The sequence below is a fragment of the Crinia signifera genome, chromosome 19, assembly GCF_055691185.1.
Source record: "Crinia signifera chromosome 19, ASM5569118v1, whole genome shotgun sequence".
In the NCBI taxonomy this organism is placed as follows: Eukaryota; Metazoa; Chordata; class Amphibia; order Anura; family Myobatrachidae; genus Crinia; species Crinia signifera.
Window position 1 is genome coordinate 2,635,221 of NC_139226.1, and position 15,627 is coordinate 2,650,847.

The 15,627-nt window shown below is 48.7% G+C and overlaps 1 protein-coding gene across 9 annotated transcripts in view; it reads right to left on the bottom strand.

Annotated features, from left to right (window-relative positions):
* RAP1GAP (RAP1 GTPase activating protein) overlaps window positions 1–15,627 on the bottom strand; it is a 202,832-nt gene that overhangs the window by 29,656 nt on the left and 157,549 nt on the right. The gene's annotated exons all lie outside the window — the stretch shown is intronic.

Here is a 15,627-nt window from a genome sequence, read left to right on the forward strand (position 1 = left end):
CCAGTGTCTGGTGCACACAAGGGGTTATTATCCTCCTGCATCATGTGACTGCGGAACATTAACCCTCTGCATCCCAGTGTCCGCTGCACACAAGGGGTTATTATCCTCCTGCATCATGTGACTGCAGAACATTAACCCTCTACATCCCACAGTGTCTGGTGCACACAAGGGGTTATTATCCTCCTGCATCATGTGACTGCAGAACATTAACCCTCTACATCCCACAGTGTCTGGTGCACACAAGGGGTTATTATCCTCCTGCATCATGTGACTGCAGAACATTAACCCTCTACATCCCACAGTGTCCGGTGCACACAAGGGGTTATTATCCTCCTGCATCATGTGACTGCAGAACATTAACCCTCTACATCCCACTGTGTCTGGTGCGCACAAGGGGTTATTATCCTCCAGCATCATGTGACTGCAGAACATTAACCCTCTACATCCCACAGTGTCTGGAGCGCACAAGGGGTTATTATCCTCCTGCATCATGTGACTGCAGAACATTAACCCTCTACATCCCACAGTGTCTGGTGCACACAAGGGGTTATTATCCTCCTGCATCATGTGACTGCAGAACATTAACCCTCTACATCCCACAGTGTCCGGTGCACACAAGGGGTTATTATCCTCCTGCATCATGTGACTGCAGAACATTAACCCTCTACATCCCACTGTGTCTGGAGCACACAAGGGGTTATTATCCTCCAGCATCATGTGACTGCAGAACATTAACCCTCTACATCCCACTGTGTCTGGTGCACACAAGGGGTTATTATCCTCCAGCATCATGTGACTGCAGAACATTAACCCTCTACATCCCACAGTGCCTGGAGCACACAAGGGGTTATTATCCTCCTGCATCATGTGACTGCAGAACATTAACCCTCTACATCCCACAGTGCCTGGAGCACACAAGGGGTTATTATCCTCCTGCATCATGTGACTGCAGAACATTAACCCTCTACATCCCACAGTGTCCGGGGTTATTATATCCCCGACATCGTGTGACTGCAGAACATTAACCCTCTACATCCCACAGTGTCTGGTGCACACAAGGGGTTATTATCCTCCTGCATCATGTGACTGCAGAACATTAACCCTCTACATCCCACTGTGTCTGGTGCACACAAGGGGTTATTATCCTCCTGCATCATGTGACTGCAGAACATTAACCCTCTACATCCCACAGTGTCCGGCGCACACAAGGGGTTATTATCCTCCTGCATCATGTGACTGCAGAACATTAACCCTCTACATCCCACTGTGTCTGGTGCACACAAGGAGTTATTATCCTCCTGCATCATGTGACTGCAGAACATTAACCCTCTACATCCCACAGTGTCTGGTGCACACAAGGGGTTATTATCCTCCTGCATCATGTGACTGCAGAACATTAACCCTCTACATCCCACAGTGTCCGGTGCACACAAGGGGTTATTATCCTCCTGCAACATGTGACTGCAGAACATTAACCCTCTACATCCCAGTGTTTGGTGCACACAAGGGGTTTTTATCCTCATGCATCATGTGTCTGCAGAACATTAACCCTCTACATCCCACAGTGTCCGGTGCACACAAGGGGTTATTATCCTCCTGCAACATGTGACTGCAGAACATTAACCCTCTACATCCCAGTGTCTGGTGCACACAAGGGGTTATTATCCTCCTGCATCATGTGACTGCAGAACATTAACCCTCTACATCCCACAGTGTCTGGTGCACACAAGGGGTTATTATCCTCCTGCATCATGTGACTGCAGAACATTAACCCTCTACATCCCACAGTGTCCGGTGCACACAAGGGGTTATTATCCTCCTGCATCATGTGACTGCAGAACATTAACCCTCTACATCCCACAGTGTCCGGTGCACACAGGGTTATTATCCTCCTGCATCATGTGACTGCAGAACATTAACCCTGTACATCCCACAGTGTCTGGCGCAAACAAGGTGTTATTATCCTCCTGCATCATGTGACTGCAGAACATTAACCCTCTACATCCCACAGTGTCTGGTGCACACAAGGGGTTATTATCCTCCTGCATCATGTGACTGCAGAACATTAACCCTCTACATCCCACAGTGTCCGGTGCACACAAGGGGTTATTATCCCCAGAATCATGTGACTGCAGAATATTAACCCTCTACATCCCACAGTGTCTGGTGCGCACAAGGGGTTAATATCCTCCTGCATCATGTGACTGCAGAACATTAACCCTCTACATCCCACAGTGTCTGGTGCACACAAGGGGTTAATATCCTCCTGCATCATGTGACTGCAGAACATTAACCCTCTACATCCCACAGTGTCTGGTGCACACAAGGGGTTATTATCCTCCTGCATCATGTGACTGCAGAACATTAACCCTCTACATCCCACAGTGTCTGGTGCACACAAGGGGTTATTATCCCTGGCATCATGTGACTGCAGAACATTAACCCTCTACATCCCACAGTGCCTGGCACACACAAGGGGTTATTATCCTCCTGCATCATGTGACTGAAGAACATTAACCCTCTACATCCCAGTGTCTGGTGCACACAAGGGGTTATTATCCTCCTGCATCATGTGACTGCAGAACATTAACCCTATACATCCCACAGTGTCTGGTGCACACAAGGGGTTATTATCCTCCTGCATCATGTGACTGCAGAACATTAACCCTCTGCATCCCAGTGTCCGCTGCACACAAGGGGTTATTATCCTCCTGCATCATGTGACTGCAGAACATTAACCCTCTACATCCCACAGTGCCAGGTGCACACAAGGGATTATTATCCTCCTGCATCATGTGACTGCAGAACATTAACCCTCTGCATCCCACAGTGTCCGGTGCACACAAGGGGTTATTATCCTCCTGCATCATGTGACTGCAGAACATTAACCCTCCGCATCCCACAGTGTCCGGTGCACACAAGGGGTTATTATCCTCCTGCATCATGTGACTGCCGAACATTAACCCTCTACATCCCACAGTGTCTGGTGCACACAAGGGGTTATTATCCTCCTGCATCATGTGACTGCAGAACATTAACCCTCTACATCCCAGTGTCTGGTGTACACAAGGGGTTATTATCCTCCTGCATCATGTGACTGCAGAACATTAACCCTCCGCATCCCACAGTGTCCGGTGCACACAAGGGGTTATTATCCTCCTGCATTGTGTGACTGCAGAACATTAACCCTATACATCCCACAGTGTCTGGGGCACACAAGGGGTTATTATCCTCCTGCATCATGTGACTGCAGAACATTAACCCTATACATCCCACAGTGTCTGGGGCACACAAGGGGTTATTATCCTCCTGCATCATGTGACTGCAGAACATTAACCCTCTACATCCCACAGTGTCTGGAGCACACAAGGGGTTATTATCCTCCTGCATCATGTGACTGCAGAACATTAACCCTCTACATCCCACAGTGTCTGGTGCACACAAGGGGTTATTATCCTCCTGCATCATGTGACTGCAGAACATTAACCCTCCACATCCCACAGTGCCCGGTGCACACAAGGGGTTATTATCCTCCTGCATCATGTGACTGCAGAACATTAACCCTCCACATCCCACAGTGTCTGGTGCACACAAGGGGTTATTATCCCCTGCATCATGTGACTGCAGAACATTAACCCTCTACATCCCACAGTGTCCGGTGCACACAAGGGGTTATTATCCTCCTGCATCATGTGACTGCAGAACATTAACCCTCTACATCCCACAGTGTCTGGTGCACACAAGGGGTTATTATCCCCTGCATCATGTGACTGCAGAACATTAACCCTCTACATCCCACAGTGTCCGGTGCACACAAGGGGTTATTATCCTCCTGCATTATGTGACTGCAGAACATTAACCCTCTACATCCCACAGTGTGCACACAAGGGGTTATTATCCTCCTGCATCATGTGACTGCAGAACATTAACCCTCTACATCACACAGTGTCTGGTGCACACAAGGGGTTATTATCCTCCTGCATCATGTGACTGCAGAACATTAACCCTCCGCATCCCACAGTGTCCGCTGCACACAAGGGGTTATTATCCTCCTGCATCATGTGACTGCAGAACATTAACCCTCCGCATCCCACAGTGTCTGGTGCACACAAGGGGTTATTATCCTCCTGCATCATGTGACTGCAGAACATTAACCCTCCGCATCCCACAGTGTCTGGTGCACACAAGGGGTTATTATCCTCCCGCATCATGTGACTGCAGAACATTAACCCTCTACATCCCACAGTGTCTGGGGCACACAAGGGGTTATTATCCTCCTGCATCATGTGACTGCAGAACATTAACCCTCTACATCCCACAGTGTCTGGTGCACACAAGGGGTTATTATCCCTGGCATCATGTGACTGCAGAACATTAACCCTCTACATCCCACAGTGCCTGGTGCACACAAGGGGTTATTATCCTCCTGCATCATGTGACTGCGGAACATTAACCCTATACATCCCACAGTGTCTGGTGCACACAAGGGGTTATTATCCTCCTGCATCATGTGACTGCAGAACATTAACCCTCCACATCCCACAGTGTCTGGTGCACACAAGGGGTTATTATCCCTGGCATCATCTGACTGCAGAACATTAACCCTCTACATCCCACAGTGTCTGGTGCACACAAGGGGTTATTATCCTCCTGCATCATGTGACTGCAGAACATTAACCCTCTACATCCCACAGTGTCCGGTGCACACAAGGGGTTATTATCCTCCTGCATCATGTGACTGCGGAACATTAACCCTCTACATCCCACAGTGTCTGGTGCACACACGGGGTTATTATCCTCCTGCAACATGTGACTGCGGAACATTAACCCGCTACATCCCACAGTGTCCGGCGCACACAAGGGGTTATTATCCTCCTGCATCATGTGACTGCAGAACATTAACCCTATACATCCCACAGTGTCTGGTGCACACAAGGGGTTATTATCCTCCTGCATCATGTGACTGCAGAACATTAACCCTGTACATACCACAGTGTCTGGCGCACACAAGGGGTTATTATCCTCCTGTATCTTGTGACTGCAGAACATTAACCCTCTACATCCCAGTGTCCGGTGCACACAAGGGGTTATTATCCTCCTGCATCATGTGACTGCAGAACATTAACCCTCTACATCCCACAGTGTCTGGTGCACACACGGGGTTATTATCCTCCTGCATCATGTGACTGCAGAACATTAACCCTCTACATCCCACAGTGTCTGGTGCACACAAGGGGTTATTATCCTCCTGCATCATGTGACTGCAGAACATTAACCCTCTACATCCCAGTGTCTGGAGCACACAAGGGGTTATTATCCTCCTGCATCATATGACTGCAGAACATTAACCCTCTACATCCCACAGTGTCTGGAGCACACAAGGGGTTATTATCCTCCTGCATCATGTGACTGCAGAACATTAACCCCTTTACATCCCACAGTGTCTGGTGCACACAAGGTGTTATTATCCTCCTGCATCATGTGACTGCAGAACATTAACCCTCCACATCCCACAGTGTCCGGCGCACACAAGGGGTTATTATCCTCCTGCATCATGTGACTGCAGAACATTAACCCTCCACATCCCACAGTGTCCGGCGCACACAAGGTGTTATTATCCTCCTGCATCATGTGACTGCAGAACATTAACCCTCCACATCCCACAGTGTCCGGCGCACACAAGGGGTTATTATCCTCCTGCATCATGTGACTGCAGAACATTAACCCTCCACATCCCACAGTGTCCGGCGCACACAAGGGGTTATTATCCTCCTGCATCATGTGACTGCAGAACATTAACCCTCTACATCACACAGTGTCCGGTGCACACAAGGGGTTATTATCCTCCTGCATCATGTGACTGCAGAACATTAACCCTCCACATCCCACAGTGTCCGGCGCACACAAGGTGTTATTATCCTCCTGCATCATGTGACTGCAGAACATTAACCCTCCACATCCCACAGTGTCTGGTGCACACAAGGGGTTATTATCCCTGGCATCATGTGACTGCAGAACATTAACCCTCCACATCCCACAGTGTCTGGTGCACACAAGGGGTTATTATCCTCCTGCATCATGTGACTGCAGAACATTAACCCTCTACATCCCACAGTGTCCGGTGCACACAAGGGGTTATTATCCTCCTGCATCATGTGACTGCAGAACATTAACCCTCCACATCCCACAGTGTCTGGTACACACAAGGGGTTATTATCCTCCTGCATCATGTGACTGCAGAACATTAACCCTCTACATCCCACAGTGTCCGGCACACACAAGGGGTTATTATCCTCCTGCATCATGTGACTGCATGACATTAACCCTCTACATCCCACAGTGTCCGGTGCACACAAGGGGTTATTATCCTCCTGCATCATGTGACTGCAGAACATTAACCCTCTACATCCCACAGTGCCTGGTGCACACAAGGGGTTATTATCCTCCTGCATCATGTGACTGCAGAACATTAACCCTCTACATCCCAGTGTCCGGTGCACACAAGGGGTTATTATCCTCCTGCATCATGTGACTGCAGAACATTAACCCTCTACATCCCACAGTGTCTGGTGCACACAAGGGGTTATTATCCTCCTGCATCATGTGACGGCAGAACATTAACCCTCTACATCCCACAGTGTCTGGTGCACACAAGGGGTTATTATCCTCCTGCATCATGTGACTGCGGAACATTAACCCTCTACATCCCACAGTGTCCGGTGCACACAAGGGGTTATTATCCTCCTGCATCATGTGACTGCAGAACATTAACCCTCTGCATCCCACAGTGTCTGGTGTACACAAGGGGTTATTATCCTCCTGCATCATGTGACTGCAGAACATTAACCCTCTACATCCCACAGTGTCTGGTGCACACAAGGGGTTATTATCCTCCTGCATCATGTGACTGCAGAACATTAACCCTCTACATCCCACAGTGTTTGGTGCACACAGGGTTATTATCCTCCTGCATCATGTGACTGCAGAACATTAACCCTCCACATCCCACAGTGTCTGGTGCACACAAGGGGTTATTATCCTCCTGCATCATGTGACTGCAGAACATTAACCCTCTACATCCTACAGTGTCTGGTGTACACAAGGGGTTATTATCCTCCAGCATCATGTGACTGCAGAACATTAACCCTCTACATCCCACAGTGTCTGGTGCACACAAGGGGTTATTATCCTCCTGCATCATGTGACTGCAGAACATTAACCCTCTACATCCCACAGTGTCTGGTGCACACAAGGGGTTATTATCCTCCTGCATCATGTGACTGCAGAACATTAACCCTCTACATCCTACAGTGTCTGGTGTACACAAGGGGTTATTATCCTCCAGCATCATGTGACTGCAGAACATTAACCCTCTACATCCCACAGTGTCTGGTGCACACAAGGGGTTATTATCCTCCTGCATCATGTGACTGCAGAACATTAACCCTCTACATCCCACAGTGTCTGGTGCACACAAGGGGTTATTATCCTCCTGCATCATGTGACTGCAGAACATTAACCCTCTACATCCCACTGTGTCTGGTGCACACAAGGGGTTATTATCCCTGGCATCATGTGACTGCAGAACATTAACCCTCTACATCCCACAGTGTCCGGCGCACACAAGGGGTTATTATCCCCTGCATCATGTGACTGCAGAACATTAACCCTCTACATCCCACAGTGTCTGGTGCACACAAGGGGTTATTATCCCTGGCATCATGTGACTGCAGAACATTAACCCTCCACATCCCACCGTGTCTGGTGCACACAAGGGGTTATTATCCCTGGCATCATGTGACTGCAGAACATTAACCCTCTACATCCCATAGTGTCCGCTGCGCACACACGGGGTTATTATCCTCCTGCATCATGTGACTGCAGAACATTAACCCTCCACATCCCACAGTGTCTGGTGCACACAAGGGGTTATTATCCTCCTGCATCATGTGACTGCAGAACATTAACCCTCTACATCCCACAGTGTCTGGTGCACACACGTGGTTATTATCCTCCTGCATCATGTGACTGCAGAACATTAACCCTATACATCCGACAGTGTTTAGAGCACACAAGGGGTTATTATCCTCCTGCATCATGTGACTGCAGAACATTAACCCTCCACATCCCACAGTGTCTGGTGCACACAAGGGGTTATTATCCTCCTGCATCATGTGACTGCAGAACATTAACCCTATACATCCGACAGTGTTTGGAGCACACAAGGGGTTATTATCCTCCTGCATCATGTGACTGCAGAACATTAACCCTCTACATCCCAGTGTCTGGTGCGCACAAGGGGTTATTATCCTCCTGCATCATGTGACTGCGGAACATTAACCCTCTACATCCCACAGTGTCTGGTGCACACCAGGGGTTATTATCCTCCTGCATCATGTGACTGCAGAACATTAACCCTCCACATCCCACAGTGTCTGGTGCACACAAGGGGTTATTATCCTCCTGCATCATGTGACTGCAGAACATTAACCCTCTACATCCCACTGTGTCTGGTGCAAACACGGGGTTATTATCCTCCTGCATCATGTGACTGCAGAACATTAACCCTCTACATCCCACAGTGTCTGGTGTACACAAGGGGTTATTATCCTCCTGCATCATGTGACTGCAGAACATTAACCCTCTGCATCCCAGTGTCTGGTGCACACAAGGGGTTATTATCCCCGGCGTCATGTGACTGCAGAACATTAACCCTCCGCATCCCACAGTGTCCGGTGCACACAAGGGGTTAATATCCCTGGCATCATGTGACTGCAGAACATTAACCCTATACATCCCACTGTGTCTGGTGCACAAAAGGGGTTATTATCCTCCTGCATCATGTGACTGCAGAACATTAACCCTCTACATCCCACTGTGTCTGGTGCACACAAGGGGTTATTATCCTCCTGCATCTTGTGGCTGCAGAACATTAACCCTCCACATCCCACAGTGTCTGGTGCACACAAGGGGTTATTATCCTCCTGCATCATGGGACTGCAGAACATTAACCCTCTACATCCCACAGTGTCCGGTGCACACAAGGGCATTATGTGACTGTACCGGCATCATGTGACTGCAGAACATTACTCTCTACATCGCACAGTGTTTGGTGCACACAAGGGGTTAATATCCTCCCGCATCATGTGATTGCAGAACATTAACCCTCTACATCCCACAGTGTCTGGTGCACACAAGGGGTTATTATCCTCCTGCATCATGTGACTGCAGAACATTAACCCTCCACATCCCACAGTGTCTGGTGCACACAAGGGGTTATTATCCTCCTGCATCATGTGACTGCAGAACATTAACCCTCTACATCCCACAGTGTCTGGTGCTCATAAGGGGTTATTATCCTCCTGCATCATGTGACTGCAGAACATTAACCCTCTACATCCCACAGTGTCCGGCGCACACCAGGGGTTATTATCCCCGACATCATGTGACTGCAGAACATTAACCCTCTACATCCCACAGTGTCCGGCGCACACAAGGTGTTATTATCCCTGGCATCATGTGTGTGCAGAACATTAACCCTCCACATCCCACAGTGTCCGGTGCACACAAGGGGTTATTATCCTCCTGCATCATGTGACTGCAGAACATTAACCCTCTACATCCCACAGTGTCTGGCGCACACACGGGGTTATTATCCTCCTGCATCATGTGACTGCATGACATTAACCCTCTACATCCCACAGTGTCTGGTGTACACAAGGGGTTATTATCCTCCTGCATCATGTGACTGCAGAACATTAACCCTCCACATCCCACAGTGTCTGGTGCACACAAGGGGTTATTATCCTCCTGCATCATGTGACTGCAGAACATTAACCCTCTACATCCCACAGTGTCCGGTGCACACAAGGGGTTATTATCCTCCTGCATCATGTGACTGCAGAACATTAACCCTCCACATCCCACAGTGTCCGCTGCACACAAGGGGTTATTATCCTCCTGCATCATGTGACTGCAGAACATTAACCCTCTACATCCCACAGTGTCTGGTGCACACAAGGGGTTATTATCCTCCTGCATCATGTGACTGCAGAACATTAACACTCTACATCCCACTGTGTCTGGTGCACACAAGGGGTTATTATCCTCCTGCATCATGTGACTGCAGAACATTAACCCTCTACATCCCACAGTGTCTGGCGCACACACGGGGTTATTATCCTCCTGCATCATGTGACTGCAGAACATTAACCCTCCACATCCCACAGTGTCTGGTGCACACAAGGGGTTATTATCCTCCTGCATCATGTGACTGCAGAACATTAACCCTCCACATCCCACAGTGTCTGGTGCACACAAGGGGTTATTATCCCCTGCATCATGTGACTGCATGACATTAACCCTCTACATCCCACAGTGTCTGGTGCACACAAGGGGTTATTATCCTCCTGCATCATGTGACTGCAGAACATTAACCCTCTACATCCCACAGTGTCTGGCGCACACACGGGGTTATTATCCTCCTGCATCATGTGACTGCAGAACATTAACCCTCCACATCCCACAGTGTCTGGAGCACACAAGGGGTTATTATCCTCCTGCATCGTGACTGCAGAACATTAACCCTCCACAACCCACAGTGTCTGGTGCACACAAGGGGTTATTATCCTCCTGCATCATGTGACTGCAGAACATTAACCCTCCACATCCCACAGTGTCTGGTGCACACAAAGGGTTATTATCCCCAGAATCATGTGACTGAAGAACATTAACCCTCTACATCCCACAGTGTCTTGTGCACACAAGGCGTTATTATCCTCCTGCATCATGTGACTGCAGAACATTAACCCTCTACATCCCACTGTGTCTGGTGCACACAAGGGGTTATTATCCTCCTGCATCATGTGACTGCAGAACATTAACCCTCTACATCCCACAGTGTCCGGTGCACACAAGGGGTTATTATCACCTGCATCATGTGACTGCAGAACATTAACCCTCCACATCCCACAGTGTCTGGTGCACACAAGGGGTTATTATCCTCCTGCATCATGTGACTGCAGAACATTAACCCTCTACATCCCACAGTGTCCGGTGCACACAAGGCGTTATTATCCTCCTGCATCATGTGACTGCAGAACATTAACCCTCCACATCCCACAGTGTCCGGTGCACACAAGGAGTTATTATCCTCCTGCATCATGTGACTGCAGAACATTAACCCTCCACATCCCACAGTGTCCGGTGCACACAAGGGGTTATTATCCTCCTGCATCATGTGACTGCAGAACATTAACCCTCCACATCCCAGTGTCTGGTGCACACAAGGGGTTATTATCCTCCTGCATCATGTGACTGCAGAACATTAACCCTCTACATCCCACAGTGTCTGGTGCACACAAGGGGTTATTATCCCCTGCATCATGTGACTGCAGAACATTAACCCTCTACATCCCACAGTGTGCACACAAGGGGTTATTATCCTCCTGCATCATGTGACTGCAGAACATTAACCCTCTACATCCCACAGTGTACGGTGAACACAAGGGGTTATTATCATCCTTCATCATGTGACTGCAGAATATTAACCCTCTACATCCCAGTGTCCAGTACACACAAGGGGTTATTATCCTCCTGCATCATGTGACTGCAGAATATTAACCCTCTACATCCCACAGTGTCTGGTGCACACCAGGGGTTATTATCACCTGCATCATGTGACTGCAGAATATTAACCCTCTACATCCCACAGTGTCCGGTGCACACAAGGGGTTATTATCCTCCTGCATCATGTGACTGCAGAACATTAACCCTCTACATCCCACAGTGTCCGGTGCACACAAGGGGTTATTATCCTCCTGCATCATGTGACTGCAGAACATTAACCCTCTACATCCCACAGTGTCTGGTGCACACAAGGGGTTATTATCCTCCTGCATCATATGACTGCAGAACATTAACCCTCTACATCCCACAGTGTCTGGCGCACACAAGGGGTTATTATCCTCCTGCATCATGTGACTGCAGAACATTAACACTTTACATCCCACAGTGTCTGGTGCACACAAGGGGTTATTATCCTCCTGCATCATGTGACTGCAGAACATTAACCCTCTACATCCCAGTGTCCGGTGCACACAAGGGGTTATTATCCTCCTGCATCATGTGACTGCAGAACATTAACCCTCTACATCCCACAGTGTCCGGTGCACACAAGGGGTTATTATCCTCCTGCATCATGTGACTGCAGAACATTAACCCTCTACATCCCACAGTGTCCGCCGCACACCAGGGGTTATTATCCCCGACATCATGTGACTGCAGAACATTAACCCTATACATCCCACAGTGTCTGGTGCACACAAGGGGTTATTATCCTCCTGCATCATGTGACTGCAGAACATTAACCCTTTACATCCCACAGTGTCTGGAGCACACAAGGGGTTATTATCACCGGCATCATGTGACTGCAGAACATTAACCCTCTACATCCCACAGTGTCTGGTGCACACAAGGGGTTATTATCCTCAGCATCATGTGACTGCAGAACATTAACCCTCTACATCCCACAGTGTCTGGTGCACACAAGGGGTTATTATCCTCCTGCATCATGTGACTGCAGAACATTAACCCTCCACATCCCACAGTGTCTGGTGCACACAAGGGGTTATTATCCTCCTGCATCATGTGACTGCAGAACATTAACCCTCCGCATCCCACAGTGTCCGGTGCACACAAGGGGTTATTATCCTCCTGCATCATGTGACTGCAGAACATTAACCCTCTACATCCCACAGTGTCCGGTGCACACAAGGGGTTATTATCCTCCTGCATCATGTGACTGCAGAACATTAACCCTCTACATCCCACAGTGTCTGGTGCACACAAGGGGTTATTATCCTCCTGCATCATGTGACTGCAGAACATTAACCCTCTACATCCCACAGTGTCTGGTGCACACAAGGGGTTATTATCCTCCTGCATCATGTGACTGCAGAACATTAACCCTCTACATCCCACAGTGTCCGCTGCGCACACACGGGGTTATTATCCTCCTGCATCATGTGACTGCAGGACATTAACCCTCTACATCCCACAGTGTCTGGTGCACACAAGGGGTTATTATCCTCCTGCATCATGTGACTGCAGAACATTAACCCTCCACATCCCACAGTGTCTGGTGTACACAAGGGGTTATTATCCTCCTGCATCATGTGACTGCAGAACATTAACCCTCTACATCCCACAGTGTCTGGTGTACACAAGGGGTTATTATCCTCCTGCATCATGTGACTGCAGAACATTAACCCTCTACATCCCACAGTGTCTGGTGCACACAAGGGGTTATTATCCTCCTGCATCATGTGACTGCAGAACATTACTCTCTACATCCCACAGTGTCTGGTGCACACAAGGGGTTATTATCCTCCTGCGTCATGTGACTGCAGAACATTAACCCTCTGCATCCCACAGTGTCTGGTGCACATAAGGTGTTATTATCCCCTGCATCATGTGACTGCAGAACATTAACCCTCTACATCCCACAGTGTCTGGTGCACACAAGGGGTTATTATCCTCAGCATCATTTGACTGCAGAACATTAACCCTCTACATCCCACAGTGTCTGGTGCACACAAGGGGTTATTATCCTCCTGCATCATGTGACTGCAGAACATTAACCCTCTACATCCCACAGTGTCTGGTGCACACAAGGGGTTATTATCCTCAGCATCATTTGACTGCAGAACATTAACCCTCTACATCCCACAGTGTCTGGTGCACACAAGGGGTTAATATCCTCCTGCATCATGTGACTGCAGAACATTAACCCTCTACATCCCACAGTGTCTGGTGCACACAAGGGGTTATTATCCTCAGCATCATTTGACTGCAGAACATTAACCCTCTACATCCCACAGTGTCTGGTGCACACAAGGGGTTAATATCCTCCTGCATCATGTGACTGCAGAACATTAACCCTCTGCATCCCACAGTGTCTGGTGCACACAAGGGGTTATTATCCTCCTGCATCATGTGACTGCAGAACATTAACCCTCTACATCCCACAGTGTCTGGCGCACACAAGGGGTTATTATCCTCCTGCATCATGTGACTGAGGAACATTAACCCTCTACATCCCACAGTGTCTGATGCACACAAGGGGTTATTATCCCTGGCATCATGTGACTGCAGAACATTAACCCTCTACATCCCACAGTGTCTGGTGCACACAAGGGGTTATTATCCTCCTGCATCATGTGACTGCAGAACATTAACCCTCTACATCCCACAGTGTCTGGTGCACACAAGGGGTTATTATCCTCCTGCATCATGTGACTGCAGAACATTAACCCTCTACATCCCACAGTGTCCGGTGCACACAAGGGGTTATTATCCCTGGCTTCATGTGACTGCAGAACATTAACCCTCTACATCCCACAGTGTCCGGTGCACACAAGGGGTTATTATCCTCCTGCATCATGTGACTGCAGAACATTAACCCTTTACATCCCACAGTGTCTGGTGCACACAAGGGGTTATTATCCTCCTGCATCATGTGACTGCAGAACATTAACCCTCTACATCCCACAGTGTCTGGCGCACACAAGGGGTTATTATCCTCCTGCATCATGTGACTGAGGAACATTAACCCTCTACATCCCACAGTGTCTGATGCACACAAGGGGTTATTATCCCTGGCATCATGTGACTGCAGAACATTAACCCTCTACATCCCACAGTGTCTGGTGCACACAAGGGGTTATTATCCTCCTGCATCATGTGACTGCAGAACATTAACCCTCTACATCCCACAGTGTCTGGTGCACACAAGGGGTTATTATCCTCCTGCATCATGTGACTGCAGAACATTAACCCTCTACATCCCACAGTGTCCGGTGCACACAAGGGGTTATTATCCCTGGCTTCATGTGACTGCAGAACATTAACCCTCTACATCCCACAGTGTCCGGTGCACACAAGGGGTTATTATCCTCCTGCATCATGTGACTGCAGAACATTAACCCTTTACATCCCACAGTGTCTGGTGCACACAAGGGGTTATTATCCTCCTGCATCATGTGACTGCAGAACATTAACCCTCTACATCCCACAGTGTCTGGTGCACACAAAGGGTTATTATCCCCAGAATCATGTGACTGAAGAACATTAACCCTCTACATCCCACAGTGTCCGGTGCACACAAGGGGTGATTATCCTCCTGCATCATGTGACTGCAGAACATTAACCCTCTACATCCCACAGTGTCCGGTGCACACAAGGGGTTATTATCCCTGGCATCATGTGACTGCATGACATTAACCCTCTACATCCCACAGTGTCCGGTGCACACAAGGGGTGATTATCCTCCTGCATCATGTGACTGCAGAACATTAACCCTCTACATCCCACAGTGTCTGGTGCACACAAGGGATTATTATCCTCCTGCATCATGTGACTGCAGAACATTAACCCTTTACATCCCACAGTGTCTGGTGCACACAAGGGGTTATTATCCTCCTGCATCATGTGACTGCAGAACATTAACCCACTACATCCCACAGTGTCTGGCGCACACAAGGGGTTATTATCCTCCTGCATCATGTGACTGCAGAACATTAACCCTCCGCATCCCACAGTGTCCGGTGCACACAAGGGGTTATTTTC